We start from the raw sequence: 21,029 nt of genomic DNA, 5'->3' as shown, positions 1-21,029 counted from the left end.
AACCCCAAACAAAAGGAATCCAAAGAGGACCACACCAAGACACATCATAATTAAAATGCCAAGAGCAAAAGATAAAGAGAGAATCTTAAAAACAGCAAGAGAAAGAAACTCAGTTACCTACAAGGGAATACCCATACGACTGTCAGCTGATTTCTCAACAGAAACTTTGCAGGCCAGAAGGGAGTGGCAAGAAATATTCAAAGTGATGAATACCAAGAACCTACAACCAAGATTACTTTATCCAGCAAAGCTATCATTCAGAACTGAAGGTCAGATAAAGAGCTTCACAGATAAGGAAAAGCTAAAGGAGTTCATCACCACCAAACCAGGATTATATGAAATGCTGAAAGGTATCCTTTATGAAGAGGAAGAAGAAGAAAAAGGTAAAGATACAAATTATGAACAACAAATATGCATCTATCAACAAGTGAATCTAAGAATCAAGTGAATAAATAATCTGATGAACAGAATGAACTGGTGATTATAATAGAATCAGGGACATAGAAAGGGAATGGACTGACTATTCTTGGGGGGGAAAGGGGTGTGGGAGATGCGGGAAGAGACTGGACAAAAATCGTGCACCTATGGATGAGGACAGTGGGTGGGGAGTGAGGGCGGAGGGTGGGGCGGGAATTGGGAGGAGGGGAGTTATGGGGGGGGGGAAAGAGGAACAAATGTAATAATCTGAACAATAAAGATTTAATTAAAAAAAAGGAAAAATATCAGACCCAGTACGATAATCTGTTTTTATCATTATTTGTTAACCCATAGACAGAGACAATAGGGTGATGAAGGCCTTTGAGAGGGGGTAGGAGGGTGGGAGATGGCAATGGGGGAAAAGGGGACATATGTAATACTTTCAACACTAAAGTTTTTTGGTTTTTTTTTAAATGTAAGGGATAGTATAAAGAGTATTAGTTCATTTCCTTCCTTGAACATTTAAAGCATTCTTTTGAATTGTCCATATTCTTTTTAGAGAGAAGGTATGTATAGCAGAAGGAATAAGATGGTGGATAATTTATCAAAGAATATGTTAAAAATCAATAGTGCTGGAGGCAATGATACAGACTCTCAAGCCATGATTTAAATTCTTTGGGCTCATATTACAATTAGAAAGTAAAAATGTGTGTGGAAAAAATGGAAATGAATATGTGCCATGTGTCTATATTATATAGCTATCCAATTAGAGTAATATTGTACTACAAAAATTTCTTTTTACAATTCAAGATGGTGGTGGTGTAGGTGGATATTGAACTCATGTCTTCCCAGTATCAAACTGGAATCACAACTAAAATATAGAGCAATCAACATGAATAACCCACTACTTCTTAGTAATAAGAAACCTTATTACTAAGGATTTATAGAAGAAGCCACATAGAGACTGGTAAGATGGTCAGAGATGTAAAAAGTGCTGCCCTTCTCCCATGGGTGGTGGCTGAGATGCTGGAGAGATATCTCAGCTACAAAGGTTCCCCCTGAGAAGCATGGGGTCTCAACTCTAAGCCAGCCTACCCAGCTCAGAGTACCAGAGCCAAGAAAAGGCACCCACATAACATCAGGCTCTGAAATCAGTGGGGATGATGTCCACCAGTTAAAGATGGGAGTCCACTAAAGACACAGGCATCCTCTTAAAAGGCCAGTGCACAACATTTTGATCACAACTGTTAGAGGCACTTCTCTTGGACACCAGAGAGGTGTTACCAAACACCTCTCTATATTACCAAACACCGCTTTAGTATATTGACTTTTCACAATGCAGTCAAGGTCTCTCGTACAAATGAATTTATACAAGAGACCTTGACTGCATTGTGAAAAGCCAATATATTAAATCAATTAAATCATGAACCTTTATTAAAAAAGCAAAGCAAGCAAACCTATACATCTGGCTTATGAAGCACAGATGAGCTCTCAGCGAATCTGAAGAGCGAGTTGGGTGGGGTCTGAGGTGTTATATACCTTCCTGTCTATAGATTTCAAAATTCTTTTGCTGATTATTTTGGCGCAGGTTAATTCTCAAAGTCCCTTTTTTACTTTGTTGTGGCCTTCCCAAAATTCATGAGAAGGACCTAGCAACTTTATCTTGCCAAGCCTTGAGACTGCTGGTTTCTCTGTTTAGGGAGTAAAACTGTCCCTTTTTCCTTATGCCTTTCCCCCTTCCTTTCTGCATTCTCTCATTAAGGGGGTTGTTAACCATTTGCTCTCAAGTGTCCTTGGCTGGGAAAGATAATGGCTTGTTACAAGTTGGCTGAAAATTGCCCACACTGGCCTTGTTTTAACTTTCCTGTCTCAGTTTCCCTATTTCTCCTGGCCTGAAATCTTGTAACAAACACTCACTCTGGGCTCAGGTGGATGTGGAGAAGACTAGAGTACTGTGAGGAGACTGGGGTTTGTGGCTCTAGAGAGACAGTTGAAAGGACAGCTGCCAGAATCCCTAAGCTGAATTCCACTCCCACACCTCATATGCCATATTTCTTGTGTGGAGCACTCTCCTTCATATGGAATCAGCCAGAGGGAATGCAATAGCCTGACCCTCTGGACTTTCTGTCAAGCTTTCACCCTGCTGAGGAGTCAGCCACCTGGGCCAGGGTGTAGAGGTCTGGGCAGACTTAGAGGGTGCCAGTGTCTGAGTTCTGTGGCTTTAGAGCAGTGGTCATTCCCCCCATTTTTCCCTGAACATAACTTGTTACTTCCCCTCATGGGAGACTCATTAGCCTCACTCTCTGAGCACCCTGCCAGCCCCCACCTCATGACTCTTGGAGTGTCTGCCTTCCCAAGATCTGGACAGAATCTGGGACAGACTGAGTTGTGTGACTCTGCGGCAGAGGCCAGTCCACCACCTCACCCGAGCCTGATCAGCACCTCCCAGTAATGGGAGATCTACTAGGCCCATCCTCCTGACTCCCAGAGGTCCAGCTCTGTTGAGATTTGGCTCCAGGCAGAATATGAGACCCACTGAGTTGTGGGGGTCTAGGATGGGGAACATTTTTCCCTCGCACATTTGAGTGGAGCAAATCCTCCTTTCACGTGGGCAAATCTTGGTCTGTTTGGGCCTGATAAACTCTGCTGGCCTCACCTGAAAAATCCCGGAGACCTCGCCACAAAGGTGTGTAAGCACCCAGCAAGTGGCAGCTAGACTTATAGGACAGTTGCTGAGTGACCTCAGACACAGCACTGATACCGAGTTTGAGACCTGTATCAACCTGGTGAACACCACTGGCCGCTACCTGGTGATTCACTGAAGATCTACCTCATGCAACTTAAGTATCATCAGAGATTCTTTCAGTGCCTGAAACAAACAGGCAGCCAGCAGGCAGAAGCATGGGGAGGTACATTTTGGGGTGACTTGGGACTTTGTTGACCTGTCCTTGGGACTTGGGACTGGTAAAAGCCAGCCTTGGTGCACAGCTTGGTCTTTTCTACTCACAGGCAGGCCAAGCAAAGGCAGCCACAAATTGTGTATGGCTCCAAACAGGTTGCCCAGGGCCAGTCACAGGCAGTGTCTGATATTGGCCTGCATGAGAGTCCCTATCTTTAGGCCCCCAAACCAACACACACAGTGACCAGATTCACACAACATGAGGGTAGGATCTAATTAGCTTCACAAGTGGCACATCCAAAAGGAGATCTCAGTAGGCACCAGACCAATTCTGCTTCATGTGTTGGCACCTGCATAGCAGCTCATACACTATGGTTGAGGTCCGCCCACACAGTCATCCAGCTTGAGAATTGATGATGCATGAACGGGCCAATAGCAATCAGGACTCAATTACAACAGGATAGGCCACATAACTGACTCAAGGGACATTTCTGGAACTCCTAGCTCAGGTGATCAAGGATATTGCACCACTGGACTCCAAAGAACTTCTACTACATAAGGCATCCTACCAAGACTGGGAGACACAGCAGGTATACCTCATACATAAAAAGTAAAATAAATACACAAAGAGACAGTCAAAATGGAGAGATAGAGAAACATTTCCCAGGAAGGGATGTGCAGGAGGCAGAAGATCGATGATTCTCTCTCATCATTGATGTTTCTATCTCTCTCCTGCTCTCTTCCTCTCTGAAATCAATAAAAATATATTAAAAAATATTCAAAACTAAATTTTGTAAGCACATTGAATCCTCCAACTACCCTTTGAATTATGTAACATTATATGCCAAATATACAGATATTAAATAAGTTTATTTTCAAGTTAAAATTTGTTAATGAAGGTAAAAAACAGTTATGTGTTTACCTTCTATAATAATTCAAATGAAAAAGATTCATTTTTCTAATTAAAATTATTAGATTACTAATATGTGGAAATTAAGCAGTACACTTCTGAACAACACGGGAAGGAGTAAAAGTAGAAATAAAAATCATGAGACAAATGAAAATGAAAATGCAACACACCAAAACTTATGAGATGCAGTAAAAGCTGTTTGCAGATGACATGATTTTATATATAGAAAACTCTAAAAACCATAAAACTATTAGAATTCATAAACAAATTCAGTAAAATTGCAAGATACATAGTTAACATACCTAAATCATTTGCATGTCTATACACTAAGAACAAACTATCTGAAATATAAATTATGACATTAATCCCAGTTGAATTAGCATCAAAACAATGAAATATTTGGGAATAAATTTAACCAAGGAGGTAAAAGATCTGTACACTAAAAATTATAAAATATTGTTGAAAAAGTTAAAGTAGATACAAATAAATGGAAAGATACCCTGTGTTCATAAAATGAAAGAATTAATATTGTTGCCCAGTCAGTGTGGCTAAGTGGTTGAGTATTGATTCATGAACCAGGAGGTCACGGTTCAATTTTCAGTTAGGGCACATGCCTGGTTTGCAGGCTCCAGCTCCAGTGGCCTGTGTGCTGGAGGCAGCCAATGGATGATTATTTCTCATCATTGATGTTTCTCTCTCTCCCTCTTAAATCAATAAAAACATTTTTTAAAAGAATATTGTTAAAATGTCCATACTTACCCAAAGCATCCTATAGATTTAGTGTAATCCTATCAAAAATTCCAATGGAGTTTTTCACAGAAATAGAAAAAAATCTTAAAATTTATATGGAACCACAAAAGTTCCTGAGTAGCCAATGAAATTTCTAGCAAGAAAATCAAAGCTGGAGGCTTTTAAATTATGAATTATAATTTAAATTATATTACAAAACTATGGCAATCAAAATAATATGGCACTGGCATTAAAAACAGATACAGACACCAGTGGAAAAGAATAGAGAGCCAAGAAATAGGCCCACACATACTTAGTCAAAATTGTTCAGCAATGTTTTTGGGAAAACTATATATCCACATGCAATGGAATTAAATCTTATACTACTAGAGGGGCATGGCCCTCTCAGCCCTGGCTTTGTCCAGAAGGTTGTCTGGAAGGTAGCATATTATGCTTTTATTATTATAGATACACTAAAATCAACTCCAAATGGATTAAAGACTTAAACTGAAGACCTGAGACCATTAAACTCCTAGAGGAAAACAGGGGTAAAGCTCTTGACATTGGTCTTGGCAATTATTTTTTTTATATATATAACAGCAAAATAAAAAAATAAACACTTGAGATTGCATCAAAATAAATAGTTCTGTAAATAAAAAACCAACAAATGAAAGGCAATTTACTGAATAAGAGAATGTTTATAAACCATATATCTATTAGTGGGTTAATATCCAAAATATACAAGGCATTCATACAACACAATTTCAAAAAAAACAAAACTGGATTAAAAATTGATGAAAAGACCTGAGTAGATGTTTCTCTAAAGAAGACATATAAATAGGCAACAGATATATGAAAAGGTGCTCAACATCACTAATTATCAAAGTAATGAATAATAAAACCTCAAACAGTATGTGCTATTATTTTTTTTTAAAAATCATCTAAAGATATCGTGTTGGTGAGGATGTGGAGAAAAGGGTTCCCTTATGCACTGTTGGTGGGAATGTAATTTGGTACAATCACAATAAAAAGAAGTATGAATGTTCTCCAAAAATTTAAACAATAGAACTACAATATGATCTAGCAATCCCATTTCTGGATATAAATCCAAAGGAAATGAAATCAGGATCTTGAAGAGATATATGCATCACCACATTCATTGAAGCATTACTCACAATAGGCAAGATATGGAAACAACTTAAATGTACATCTATGGATGAATGGATTAAAAAAAAGGTTATGCCTTATAAAATAAGCCAGTGAAAGACAAATACTATATAATCTCATTTATATGTGGAGTCTAATGAACAAAATAAACTGACAAACAAAATAAGTCCAGAAGCATACAGACGAACAGCTGTCAGAGGGGATGGGGGTGGGGGACTGGATGTAAGAAGGTGAAGAGATTAGCCAAAGAAAATCTTATATCATAAAAGGCTAATATGCAAATCAACCGAACAGTGTAATGACGGGTCGCTATGATACGCACTGACCACCAGGGGGCAGACGCTCAATGCAGGAGCTGCCCCCTGGTGGTCAGTGCCCTTCCACAGGGGGATTGCCACTCAGCCAGAAGCCGGGATCATGACTGGCGAGCCCAGCAGCAGTGGTGAGAGCCTCTGCTGCAGGTGGGCAGTAAGAAGTAAGGGGTCCTGAACTGTGAGAGCCCTGGGCTGCAAGAGGGATGTCTGCCTGCCCAATTGGGCCTAAGCAGGCAGGCAGACATCCCCCGAGGGGTCCTGGACTGCCAGAGGGTACAGGCCTGGTTGAGGGACCCCTGGGCCTCTAGTATATGCATAAGCCATAGACACAGACAACAGTGTGGTGGTGGTCAAAGGTAAGGGGCGGGGGGCGAGGGTTCAGGGGATGTGGGCAAAGAGGGAAAGTGGGACATCTGCAATAGTGTAAACAATAAATATAAAGTAAAAATAAAAGAAAATAAAAAATTATAATAAAACATACATGTCCTGAAACATTTCACAAGGCTTATAATAAAGGTATATTTAAGAAGACACTAAAAGAGTTCTAATATTCTCTCAGTGAATGGAACACATATAGGTTCTGTAATGAGTTTAGGAAAGTCTTTTTTACAAGGCTTCTGAAAAAAAAAGTTTCTGACAAGATAACTAAAGCAGTTTTAGTAGTGTCCGTTTAAAGAATAAATGTAATAATCAATGGAATATAATTCAGCTTTTAAAAAGATAAATCCTGCCACTTATGCCAAAATAAATGGACCTGAAAGACATCATGCAAGTTAAATAAGTCAGACACCAAAGGACAAATACTATGTAATAACCCATTCCATATATGAGGAATCTAAAATAGTCAAACTTATTGAAGCAAAGACTAAAATGGTGGTTTCAAGGGGCTTGGGAGAAAGGGAAATAGGTAGGTCATAGTTACAGGTTACAAAGTTTCAGTGATGCAAAACAAATAATTTCTGAATATACTATACAGAATAGTGCCTATCGCTAATAATACCATATACTTAAAATTTGCTAAGAGGGTAGATCTTATATTGTTTTCTTATCACCAAACAGCAACAACAACAAATAAGAAACAAAGAAGTGGTGTATATGTTTATGGCCTTGATGGTGGTAATGGTTCCACAAGTGTATACTTAACTCATCAAATTGCACATATAAAATATGTACAGCTTTTAATGTCAATCGTAATTCAATAAATTGTTTTATTAAAAAGAAATATCTCCCTAGCTGGTTTTTCTCAGTGGTTAGAGCATCAGCCCATGGACTTAAGGGTCATGGGTTCTATCCTGGTCAAGAGCATGTACCTCGGCTGCTCTTGATCCTAGGCTCTGATCAGGCTCGATCCCAGGCTCCTGGTCGTAGCATGTGTGGAAGGCAATCAATCAATGTATCTCTCACATCAATGTTTCTCTCTCTCTCTGTCTCGTTCCCTCCCTTCCACTCTTTCTAAAAAATGAAAAATATCATTGGGTGAGGATTAATTTATTTATAAAAGCAAATCTATATTGTTTTCACAATAATAAAAGGTTTAAAAAACTGATTAAGGAAAATTGGCATTTTTTTGGTATGTCCTTGAACCTGACTTATTTCCATCCACGCTCTTCTCTCAAATAATCAGATGGTACTATCATTGCCTTTTTGAAAGAACACCATAACTACGGTGTAATTACAGACTATGACTCAGGAGTAAAGTGGACTTGGGGTCTTTGTTCCATGGCATACCAGATCTGAATGTTATTTACAGCTCTGTATTCTCTTTCCCAAGACTTCTGCTGTCTCGTTAGCTAATTTTAGCTATGTGAAAGAGGGAAACTGATGGATCCAATTGCCAAGGCAGACAGAGTGCGAACATGCAGTGCCAGATTCATGCCGTAACGGTGATCACACCTCCATAGAACCTTACAACACTTCTTGTTATCCCAGCTGGGCCTCCCCTGAGAAGAGACAGCAATTATGTGTAGAAGTTTTTAGATGTAAACAAATGTTCATGGGGGACTGACATAGTCAGCCAAGTCATTTCATTTATGGCTTGCATCAAATTGGAATGAAGGTCTCTGATCAGGGAAATCATGCACATTCATTTACTCTTATCAAGTGTTTTCAGAACTTAGGTAACTTTCTGTTTTCCTTTAGCGATATGACTGTACAGTATATTTAAGGCTCAGAAAGCACTTTAGAAATAAAGTGTATCTTAAAAATAACTCTACATCTCCTTTTGTACTTAGCTCAAGTACACCAGTGTGCATCTGGCCTTTTTCCATTGCTGTTATTTCTCATGACTCAGTGTCATATGCCTGGAAAGGAATAATATAGAAAATTATGTTTTCCCGGGGAACTTTGGTGGTACTATATTGATTCAGAGGTTAAATTACTTGCCTATGACCACTCAACTAATAAGTGGCAGAGCCAGGACTTAAGCCCAAATAAACTAGGTCCAAGTCTGTGCATTGTGATTTCAGTATGCTACTTTTGCCTAGCTTTTCTGATGATTAGCTGTCCCGCTTATAAAAAATAGAGACGATTACTATTGGCCCTACTGGGAGGAATACATTAGATAAGATCAGTGAAAGTGCCTGACACAAAGAAGGCACTCAATAAAAAAGTTACTTCTTTTCTTAATTTCCTCTCTCTTGGAAACTCAGCTTTCTCCTGGTTCTTGGGATCAATCTTGCTTCGCCATTTTCTTGAATGTGTATCACCTCTATGCTTGGATCTTCTACCCCTGTTTGATTCTAGAGTGCCCATCATTATACTCCACTTATTTTCTGAGTGCTTTATTAGTGCATGCTTTGTTCCCAGCCTCAAGTGCTTGCCTCACCCTATGAAGCAGGTCAACATCCAGTATTTAACCCTCTCTAGTCAGTAGTTTTAAAAAAATTTTATTTATTAAGTAGATTGGGGTGACATTGGTCAACATGAACATATAGGTTTCATGTGTGCATTTCTATGTTACAAGATCTTTGTATTGCACTGTGTGCCTAAAACCCAAAGTCAAATCTTCTCCTCATATTAGAACCCCCTTCTCCCTCCCACTTCCTTCTCTCTGGCGACCACCACTCGGCTGTTTGTGTTCATAAGTTTCAGTTTTATATCCCACATACGAGTGAAATCATATGGCTCTTAGCTTTTTCTGTCTGACTTATTTCACGCAGCATAATGTTCTCAAGGTCCATCCATGTTGTTGCAAATGGTGCTATTTCATCTTTTCTTATGGCTGAGTAGTATTCCATTGTGGATTTGTACCACATCTTCTTTATCCAGTCCTCTATCATGGGACACTTTCCTTGTTTCCATGTCTTAGCCACCGTTAATAATGCTGCAATGATCAAAGGGGTGCATGTATCTTTGCAAATGCATGATTTCGAATTTTCCAGGTATATACCCAGGAGTGGGGTTGCTGGGTCATTTGGTAGCTCAATTCTCAATATTTTGAGTGAGGAATCTCCAGACTGCTTTCCATAGTGGTTGTACCAGTCTACATTCCCACAAGCAGTGAATGAGGGTTCCCTTTTTTCCACAATGTCTACAACACTTGTTATTGTTTGTCTTGTAGATAATGGCCCTCTAACAGGTGTGAGGTGGTATCTCATTGTAGTTTTTTTTTTTTTAAATATATTTTATTGAGTTTTTTACAGAGAGGAAAGGAGAGAGATAGAGAGTTAGAAACATCGATGAGAGAGAAACATCGACCAGCCGCCTCCTGCACACTTCCCACTGGGGATGTGCCCGCAACCAAGGTACATGCCCCTGACCGGAATCGAACCCGGGACCCTTCAGTCCGCAGGCCGACGCTCTATCCACTGAGCCAAACCGGTTTCGGCTCTCATTGTAGTTTTGATTTATTTCCCTAATTGCCAGTGAGGCTGAACATCTTTTCATATATCTATTGATTGTTTGTATGTCTTCTTGGGAGAGGTGTATTTTCAGGTCCTCTATCCACTTTTTGACTGGATTGTTTGTTTGTTTGGTGTTGAGTTTTAAGAATTCTTTATATATTTTGGAAATTAAACCTTTGTCAGAGCTACTATTTGCAAATATCATCTCCCATCTGGTTGGCTGCTTGTTTGTTTTGTTTTGTCTGTTTCTTTTGCTGTGCAGAAGCTCTTCAATTTGATATAGTCCCATTCACTTATTTTTTGCCTTTACTTCCCTTGTCTTTGGGATCAAGTCCATAAAATGTTCTTCTCTATGACCCAGGTCCATAAGTTTGGTATTTATATTTTCTTCTATGTAACTTCTTGCTTCAGGTCTTATGTTTAGGTCCTTGATCCATTTTGAATTAATTTTTGTCCATAGGAACAAACTGTAATCCAGTTTTGTTCGTTTGCATGTGGCTTTCCGGTTTTCCTAGCACCATTTATTGAAGAGACTATCTTTACTCCAATGTGCATTTCTGGCTCCTTTGTCAAAAATTATCTGTCCATATACATGTGGTTTTATAGCTGGATTATCTATTCTGTTTCATTGATCTTTGTGTCTGTTTCTCTGCCAATACCATGCTGTTTTAATTATCAGAGCTTTGTAGTATAATTTGAATAAAATACCTAGGAATAAACTTAAAAAGAATGTGAAATACCTATATACTGAAAATTACAAAGCATTATTAAAAGAGATTGAAAAAGGTACAACAAAATGGAAAACTATCCTGTGTTCATGGACTGGAAGAATCAACATAGTTAAAATGGCCATATTACCCAAAACAATATACAGATTTAATGCAATACCCATCAAAATCCCAATGTCACTTTTTAAAGAAATAGAATGAGAAATCAGCAGATTTGTATGGAACCACAAAAGACCCCAAAATAGCCAAAGCAATCATGAGAAAAAGGAACGAAGTTGAAGGTATCACACTACCTGACTTCAAGTTATACTACAGACCTAGTTGGTAGTTTTTTGGGTGCAAGATAGAATATCCCTGAAGCATTTGGAGACTTCTGTCCACTACAGGTACTTATTTACTTAGCAGGTACTTCATAAACATCTGTTGATTGTGTGCCTGGCCCTACAATATGTGATGTATGGAATATGAAAAAAAAATAGAGAAAATAAACCATGCAGATGCTGGTTTTGCCAGGCTTTAGCCCTCAGCAGCCCTTCAGATGCCCTTTCCCTCTTTCCGTTCAGCAGCATTTAACCTTCCTTCATCTGCTGGCTTTACGGTCGAGCTTCCTGAAGTTAAGTAATCTGATCAAAGTAATCTGCTAAAGTGTTCATCCAGCTAATGGGTTAATGTGTTATTCTTCGTGGGTAATTTGTTCATTTCTAGAGGGGCTTTTTTGAAAACATTAAAGCATGATGACAGAAAATTTCAAGTCTCACTGCAGCCTGGAGAGGAAGAGTGCCCCTACACAACCCAGGATTTCAGGATTAATCTCTGTCTGGTTTCTATAGTCATTTGCAAAGTCTCTCTGGTGTCAATGTCATTGTCTTATGGCTTTTTTTATGCCCCACCCAAGCTAGGATCAGAGAGAGAATGCATGATACTTCTTTTTTGTATATGGGGATGTGTTCTCCCTGGGCCCATGAAGATAATCTGATCAAAAGAGAAGCTGATAATGGAATGATCAAAAGAGGAGCTGATAATGGAATATAGGCAGCATTCATGATCTGGTAGGCAACATTCTAAGTGTTTTACATAATGTTATCTTATTTAATTCTCACCACAAACCCCATGAAGGAGGAACTATTATTGTCCCCACTTTTCAAACAAATAACTGAGTCTCAGAGAGGGTCATTTACTCAAGGTCACACTCCTAGTAAGTGAATGCAGGCAGTGTGGCTGTAGGATCTGTGCCCTTAAAATCTGTGCCCTTAACCACTATATTATACCAATCAGCATCTCATGTTTAAGTTCCACCTTCTTATATAGCATCAGCAGATAGACCTGACATAGCCATCAGCTCATAGACTCACCATTGAAGAACACATTCTCATTCTATATCCAGAATATTTCAGCCGTGTCCCTGTTTGGAAGGACAGAGACAGACCATTGATCGAGCACTCTGACCTTGCTAATAGAAGTCCAAGTTACTGTGGGGCTGATAACACCTTCTTTCTTTCTGTGTTGCACACAAGATCGACAAGGAACTGCCTCTCACACCCTCCCTCTCTTCACTCCAAAAATGAAAGAGATGTTTAAATCTGGTGGCTACTCTGAAGACTTGATGAGGTATAGTTGAAGTGTGACCAATCCTATTTTCTATAAGTAAAAAGAAGATTTACTAAATTCACTCTCCAGCACAACTATAGCCAATATCTTCTCTTTTCCTGACATGCCCTCTGAATTCCTTCCTCTAAGCCAATGTGCACACTGAGCCTTCAAATCTGCAATGTCTTCCCCCTTTGATGAAGTGCTATGTGCCAGGCATTGCATGTGCTTTCAAAACCTTATTATATTTAATCCTATAATACACAGGCATACCTCAGAGATATTGTGTATTTGGTTCTAGACCACCACAATATAGTGAGTCACATGAATTTTTTGGTTTCTTAGTGCATATAAAAGTTATGTTTACACTATACTATAGTCTACTAAGTGTGCAATTGCATTATGTCTAAAAATTGTGCATACCTTACTCGGCCAGCGTGGATGAGTTGTTGAGTGTCGATCGATGAACCAGGAGGTCTTGGCTTGATTCCTGGTCAGGGTATATGCCCAGGTTGTGGGCTCAATCCCCGGTGGTGGGTGGGGGGCATGCAGGAGGCATCTGAGCAATGATTCTTTCTCATCATTGATGTTTCTATCTCTCTCTTCCTCTTCTTTCCTCTCTGAAATAAAAAGATAAAAAAATAAAAATAATAAAAATATATATTTAAAAATGTGCATACCTTAATTAAAAATATTGTATTGCTAACCAACATCTAAGTCTGTTGGAAAAATCATGCCCAGAGACTTGCTCTACTCAGGGTTACCACAAACCTTCAATTTATAAAAACAAAACAAAAACAAAAAAACACATATTATCTGCAAAGTGCAATAAAGAGAAGCACAATAAGATGAGGTATACCTGTATGTTATATGAAACGTTCTAGAATTGTATACATTTTATTTATGAGGAAATCGAGAGAGATTAAGTTGTCCAAGGTCACTATAAAAGGGTGAGGTGAGCGAAAGTATGTTTACAGTCGTGAGTAAGCAAAACACAGAGTTTATTCTTGAATTTATTCTTGTAATATATATTTTTCCATACAAACAACTGTATACCTAATTTTGCCCACCCCTGTATTTCCAATAGATATTTTTAAATCTCCTGCCCATTTGCTGCATTTGTTCATTATGAATCAGTATCATCTCAGGTATTATGATTAAGGATACCTGTTCATACTGTTCATACAGATATTACATTCACAATATCATGAATGCAAAATACAAGCAAGATTGTAATTATTGTATTTACATGTTTCATAGAGGTTAGAGCATGTTTTTGCATGACTAGAAATCAGATATTTAGAAAATCGAAAATTGGAATAGCAGGGTCTCCTATACATGTGAATGTAAAACTTTCATATTTATGTTCATTCTGTGATGATAAATTCATTGGAATTATGATATGAAGTCTTTCCACTTGATATAGTTTACAGCTCTGCAGAAGCATTTGATTTGGCCTTGGCCATGAATATATAATTAAAATATAATTAAATTCAGATGCCTTTAAAAAAGAATTCAAAAGTAATTAATTCAGCTTATTCACTTTTAAATGAACAAAAGCAATATTTTCTTCAACAGATAAAATAAATAAAATACATTTCTGTCCCTATTTTAACCACTCAAAGAACAGAATCACACAAAGAGCTAGGAAGTATAAAAGGGAGGAAAAGGTGAAGTAGGGGGATAGGAGAAGAGAAAGAGAAACATAGCTGGAGCTAGCTGCTGTCTTGCGTCTCAGCATGTGTGCACTGTTCTCAGCTGGTCTGCTCAAGAGCCTGCTGAGCACCAACCCTGTCCCCCATGTGGCCTCTGTTTCCTCTCCAACAAGATAAAAGCAACTATCACGAACCAAGAGAAACTAGCCAAACTGTAGGCACAAGTGTATGTTGGTGAGAAAGGAACTGCTCACAGAAAGAAGACTGTGGCTCACAGAACAGCTACAGCAGATGATAAAAACTTCAGTTCTCCTTAAAGAAGATAGGGGGAAACAATATCTCTGGTATTGAAGAGGCGAATATGTTCACAAATCAAGAAACAGTGATCCACTTTAACAACCCTAAAGTTAAGACATATCTGGCAGCAAACACTTTCATCATTACAGGTCATGCTGAGACAGAGCAGGTGACAGAAGTGCTACCCAGCATCTTATACCAGTTTGGTGCAGACAGTCTGACTAGTTTAAGGAGAATGGCTGAAGCTCTGCTCAAACAATCTGTAGGTGGAAAAGCATCAATTGCTATGGAAGAGGATGAGGATGATGAATTTCCAGATATTTTGGTGAATTTTTATGAGGCTTCCAAGAATGCAGCAAACTGAATTGTCAAATTCTGAAGAAGATAAACTTAAGTTACTGGGAACTGCTATTTTATATTATGACCGCTTTTTCAATTTTTTAAAATGGATCTGATAAAATCAAGATCCATAATATTTTTAAGCCTAAGCTCCTTGGACACTGCAGCTCTTTTCAGTATTTACTTATACATAAGTTACTCTTTGCAGCTAATGGAGCTGAAGAAGCCTGGGAATAAAGTTTGAAACAAAGGTTAATAAAGTTCTTTGCAAGGGGAGGGGGAAGAGAGAGAGAGAGAGAGAGAGAGAGAGAGAGAGAGAGAGAGAGAGAGAGAGAGAGAATAGAGAGAAATAAAGAAAAAGACAGAGGACCAAAGACATATCCATCCTATATAATAAAAGACTAGGTGGCATCACGCCCTTGCGTGACGCCCTCATGTGATGTCATCACAAGATGGCCACACACACAGTGGAGGCAGGGCCCAGTGGCCACTCCGCACAGTGAGGCCTGGGGATCCTACAGCTCTGCGCTGCACGGAGGAGACTGGTCCCAGCAGAGGAGGCGGGTTGCGGCAGGAGAGGGCAGTTGTGGGTGATCAGGCTGGTAGAGGAAGGCAGTTGGGGGCGATCAGGCCAGCAGGGGAGCAGTTAGGCATCAGTAAGGCTGGCAGGGGAGCGGTTAGGGGGCAATCAGGCTGCCAGGCATAAGCAGTTAGGGGGCAATCAGGCAGGTAGGCAGGCAAGCGGTTAGAAGCCAGCGGTCCCAGATTGTGAGAGGGATGTCCTTAACTGCAGTCAGACATCCCCTGAGGGGTCCCAGATTGGAGAGGATGCAGGCTGGGTTGAGGGACATCCCTCCATGCATGAATTTCATGCACTGGGCCTCTAGTAGAAGATAAAAGATCAGATATTGAGACATGCAGGAGAAGATAGATAGAAGTGGCAGAACATGAGAGAAATACAAGTAATTTATTTAAAACAGGGTCTAATTCTCACATTAAAATATTTCTTCAACATAATAGTGTTCTTCAACATAATAATTAAACAGATTTTGAAAGTAATAAAAATTTAAAAACGTTTCCCCAGTATTAGCTTTTTGAAAAACCTAGATCTAAATCTTTGGGTTCTCCTGATCATTATCCTTATGAATACTCTTGGATCCAATCAAAGTGAAAAAAATAATTTTGCATTGTAACCTCCTGTTAATGTTGTCTCTTATACAATTTTCTGTTTTCCTACAGTGTTCAAATTATTTCATTGAATTAATCCTATATAATAAAAGGCTAATATGCAAATTGTCCCCAAGGGGTAGGGAGCTCAACTGACCAGGAGTTAGACCGACCAGGAGTTAGACATGTGCTGACCATGAGGGGGCGGCGTGGAATGCAGTGCTAGAAGCAGGCGGCAGTGGAGGTGCTGCTGGCCCCAGTGGGCCCCCTATGAAAGCAGGACCGTAGAGGGATGGTGGAGCAGGTGAGCGGGTGGTGTCAGGCTAAGAATGGTGTGAAGGGAGGCCCTGACCAGCAGATGGAAGCCACTAGGGACCCTATCCATGCATTAATTTCATGTACTGGACCTCTAGTATATAATAAATAGCTCTATCATTCCCCTCTTGTTGGACATCTAAGGCTTTTGGTATTTAAACTAAGGCTTATTTTTCCCTTTTTTGAATTATTACCCAGAATTGGGACCCTTGGTTCCAGCACTATGAATATGTTTATGATTCTTGACCTAGTTCGAAAAGCCATCAGCAACTTGAATGAGCCTGTTCTTCCAGAACTTACAATTTTGTTTTGTAAATTGTTATTTTTGTCAATGAAATTAAGTATCAAATGGTGCGTCCTAGTTAGAACAATGTCTGTTTCTTCTAGCTGTGATGATACCCTTTGACCATCCATCTCTTGGAGATCTAGTAATGGTCTTGTAAATTTGCAGAACCTGTGCATACAGTTTAGATGCTATTCATTTATTGATAATCTTCCTAGTATTTCCAATATTTACTCTTTGTTTTGACAATGATTTTACATTTTTGTATTGCATAGTACTCTCTGACCAGTATTTCCTTTGCAATGTTTTCTGTTACTTCAAAACTTTAAAAATCCCCAAGGTTATGTTAAATACTCCAGTCTAGTCTTAATATATTTTTTAGTTTCACTTAAATAATTAGGTTTTTAGTTCATGTAGAAGAATCATTTTGTACCTCCTCTACATATTCATGAGTAGTTATTGCAGGTGAATTTATGTAATAATCAGAACTTTTTCCATTGTTTTCCTGCTTTGTCCATCAAACATTCAATTCTTACTTTTACTAGAGAGCCTTTTCCTGATCTAATTATGCTGTTTAATAATCAATATTTCTGATTTGCATCAGAATTTTGCCATTTCATCTATTGTTAATTTATAATATATTCTAGTATTTGATATTCTTTTAAACTTTTGTTTCCCTATATATTAATGTACAATTGCTACTATAAATTAGTATGATATAATTTTTGAAATAAAATTCATTAGAACTATTTACATTTCTTCATTTGAATTGTCTACATCTCTAAGTCAACCTGTGAAGAAGTATCAATTTCATGCCATCTGTGCTCACATTCAGAAATGAAGTATGACTACATTTATTCAGATTTTTCTTTGTTTCTGCCTTTAAATTTTCATATTATTTCTCTTGCTCACACTTTTGTGCATATATTTACTTATTTCCAAACACTTTAATGTTTTTTGTTTTATTGTAAATGTTACCTTTTCTCCTTTTGATTGGCTTACTGGTAGATATTTTATTGGTTTTCAAACACTTGTTTTTTTTAAATTTGCTGTATGCTATAGTTTTGTCTAATCATTTGAAGTTGATTCTGTGGCTTTTCTAAATATATACTACTGTGTTGTCTGAAAATTATCTTTCTTTAATTTCTTACTTCCAAATATTTACTTCTAATTTATTTGCATGCCTTACTACCAAAACAAGAATTTCTCAGAAACACTAAATTTATAAATGAATAAAAGTTCCCTGTTTTGGTCCAGTTTTTGTGGAAAATGCCTTTGTTTTCCCAATAGGTCTGAAATTAGTTCTATGTTTTTTGAATATACCTATTTTATCATGCTAAAGGATAGTTCACTAATTCTATATGTAAAATATGTTAGCCATAAAAAGAAATTGGATTTTATCAAATGCCTTTTTGCAATTTACTAAGATGATTATACATTTGTCTACAGTATTGATTGGTATTTTTTGTCTGAAATCATCTTTACATTTCTGGGGTAAACAATACTTGATCAATACTTAAATTATTTTAATACATTTCCTTATTTAATTTGTTGAATTTGATTAAAATGCCCATATCAATGAGAGGTAGTGTGACATACTAGAAGGAGCAAGTGTTTGAGTTCAAATCCAACTTGACCACATACTACCTGTGTTCAGTATTATGTAGTAGTTAAAAGCATGGGTGCTGCCTTCAGAGACAACTAACTTTGAGTCCTGGTTCTGCCACTTAATAGCTTTGTTACTTTGAAAGAGCCTCACTTTCCTTTTCTTAGCATAGAAACACAATAATACACACCCTATAGAGATCATTGTGAGAATTAAAAATGAGTTAACTTGGGAAACTGCTTCTTAGTAGAGTGCCTGACATGTAGTATTTCCACATCAGGCATATTCCTAAGTGATAATAGGTTATGTTTTTATTATTTTAAATATATTTTTGTTGATTTCAGAGAGGAAGGGATAGGGAGAGAGAGACAGAAACATCAATGTGAGAGAAACATCTATTGGTTTGCCTCCTGCAAGTCCTCCACTGGGGATCAAGTCCACAACCTGGGCATGTGCCCAGATGAAACCAAACCTGTGACCTCCTGGTGCATAGGACAAAGCTCATCAACTAGCCCAAAATACAATAGGAGAACAAGTATTCAGAGACTATAATGTACATACATTATTTTGGGAACTCACCTAGTGGATCAGTCACTATACAACTCAATTTTCCTTGAGTCACGCCCTCAATCATGCCAAAGAGGAAGAAAAGGAAAGAAGAAAATGTTAGCTAGCTCTAACCACTCTACTAAAGTGGAAAGTAATTCCAAGGTGAGTCCACCCCAGAGAGCAAATAAGACCTTTTAAAATGCTGAGGGGAGGGGACAGCAATTTCCTACCATCTCTGAAAACTCTCTAGTGACCTGTTGCATGGAAATTTACCTAGCTTCATTTGTGCAGGTCATACCTCCCTGGATAAAAGGAGGACATTTACGAGGCTAAAATTTGTTTATAAGGTTCCTCTCCCCTCCAGTGTGAAAAAGGGAATAATAAAGTCTCATTTGCAACTTTCACTGGTCAGAAATTTCAATCAAGACTCAATGTTAAGGCTATGCTATCCTGAGAACTAGCCAATTGGCCTTAAATTTCTGATCAAACAATTATTTCAACAATCTGAAACCAATCCAGTTTATATGGGATTAGGGAAACCCAGAGTGTCCCAGAGGAGAGGGTGTTTGCAGTGGTGGACAGAGGTAAGAGAACTGGTGTTGACCCAGGTTAGGCTTAGTATAAAGACTCCTTTGTTGACTCACTGTGATAAGAGTTCCTCATTTGTTAGACCATTGGGAATAATGTTATATAATTCAGCTTTGCCTTTCTCTCCAGACTACTGTGGTAGCCAACACCTCCTATTTTAACTGGTAGTTCCTGGACTGCCAAAGCTACTTCCTATATGCCAGCCAAATTTGACTTTTAGAGTAGTGCAGGTAATTTGGCAAGTTTGAAGGGAGGTGGGGAGAGGTGGTTTCGAATTAGAGCCTCTCTTATTCCCCCCCCCCCCAAAAAAAAAATAACCAGAAATTCCTGGCTTCTGTTGGACTTATACTAAGATTCCACTCAGTAATACAAACATATCAGATACTGTCCTGAACACTGTCCTGATAACTTTCACAGTGCACGTCAAAAGCCACAAGGTTTTCTTCTCAGGTATTAAATTGTCCCAGTGTTCTCCTTCTAACCATTATGACCCTGCTTCTATTATCTTGCATTTAACAAAGAGGTTGATTTCTTGCCTAAAATTAGCTAGAAATTTCTATTTTGATTAGTCTGGCAGAATGAAAAAAAATATAATTAGCCGGAGAATTCACTCCACTCCTCAATCTAACTGCTGCTTAAATATCTCCTGTGATGTCTTTGCACTTTCTGCGGAACATCTAGACACCTCTACGAGGGTGAAGCAGTTCATTGCAGGAAAGCAGCCCAGGCACTGCTAAGCTTGTCACTGAGACTCTTGCAAATGCATGCGTTATCAACTACCATTGTCCTGGTAAAATTAAATAAAAGCATGCACTTATTATTGTAAGGCTCCAATTAAGAGACAGCTGGTTTTCCTATTACACTTGCATTAAGTTGAAACCTGTAATTTAGTTGTCCAGATGCATACTTTTTAATCAAAATATAAAATTGCATTTGCATTTCTTATTTCTTATTCAAAAGTATCTAGAACTCTACCTTAGGGCTCCTCCTACCCTTCAAACTCTGTTGAAGATGGGGAACTATTTGCACATATCAGCATTTCCCTCTGTGAGATTCTTAGAGGGAAATAAAGACTGAACAATTTATAGAAGAGAAAGGACCCAGAAAAGCAGCTGGTGAGTATTTTCCTTTCCCCTTTCTTTTCCTTCCTTCCTTCCTTCCTTCCTTCCTTCCTTCCTTCCTTCCTTCCTTCCTCTTTCTTTTTCCTCTTTCTTTCTTCCTTTCACTTTCTTTTTCCTCTTTCTTCCTTCCTTCCTTCCTTCCTTCCTTCCTTCCTTCCTTCCTTCCTTCCTTCCTTCCTTCCTTCCTTCCTCCCTCCCTCCCTCCCTTCCTCCTTTCCTTCCTTCTTCTGTTTTTCCCCTGCCTTCAGTGAGCCGATATATTTATTGACTAAAGCCATTTTTAAAAAAAGAATTACCTATTTCACCTTACCTGTATCTGAAATGTCTATAAGACTACAGCTTTGCATCACACTGCATTTCTTAGTGGCATTTTAGTTCCCGAGGCTATAGAAACTTTGCTGCCTTCCACCTCCACCCATGTGTGCAAGCTGTTTGTTTTCGCTTTTGTAAAACCTGAGCTTATGATTTGCCCCCCTTCCTTTAATAATGAAATGACAAAGAGCATTTGCAGTGGGG

At 38.5% G+C, this 21,029-nt stretch overlaps 1 pseudogene across 1 annotated transcript; it reads left to right on the top strand.

Annotated features, from left to right (window-relative positions):
• Positions 1–6,539: 6,539 nt before the first annotated feature.
• On the top strand, positions 6,540–14,909 carry LOC308511809 (transcription factor BTF3-like; annotated as a pseudogene). Its single transcript has 2 exons — positions 6,540–6,590; positions 14,422–14,909. The product of its transcript is annotated as a transcription factor BTF3-like (transcript).
• The last annotated feature ends 6,120 nt before the right edge of the window (positions 14,910–21,029 follow it).

This window comes from Myotis nattereri, assembly GCF_964212035.1.
Source record: "Myotis nattereri genome assembly, chromosome: X".
Taxonomy (NCBI): domain Eukaryota; kingdom Metazoa; phylum Chordata; class Mammalia; order Chiroptera; family Vespertilionidae; genus Myotis; species Myotis nattereri.
Note: the sequence above shows the minus strand (reverse complement) of the source record. Positions and strands in the feature narration are given on the sequence as shown.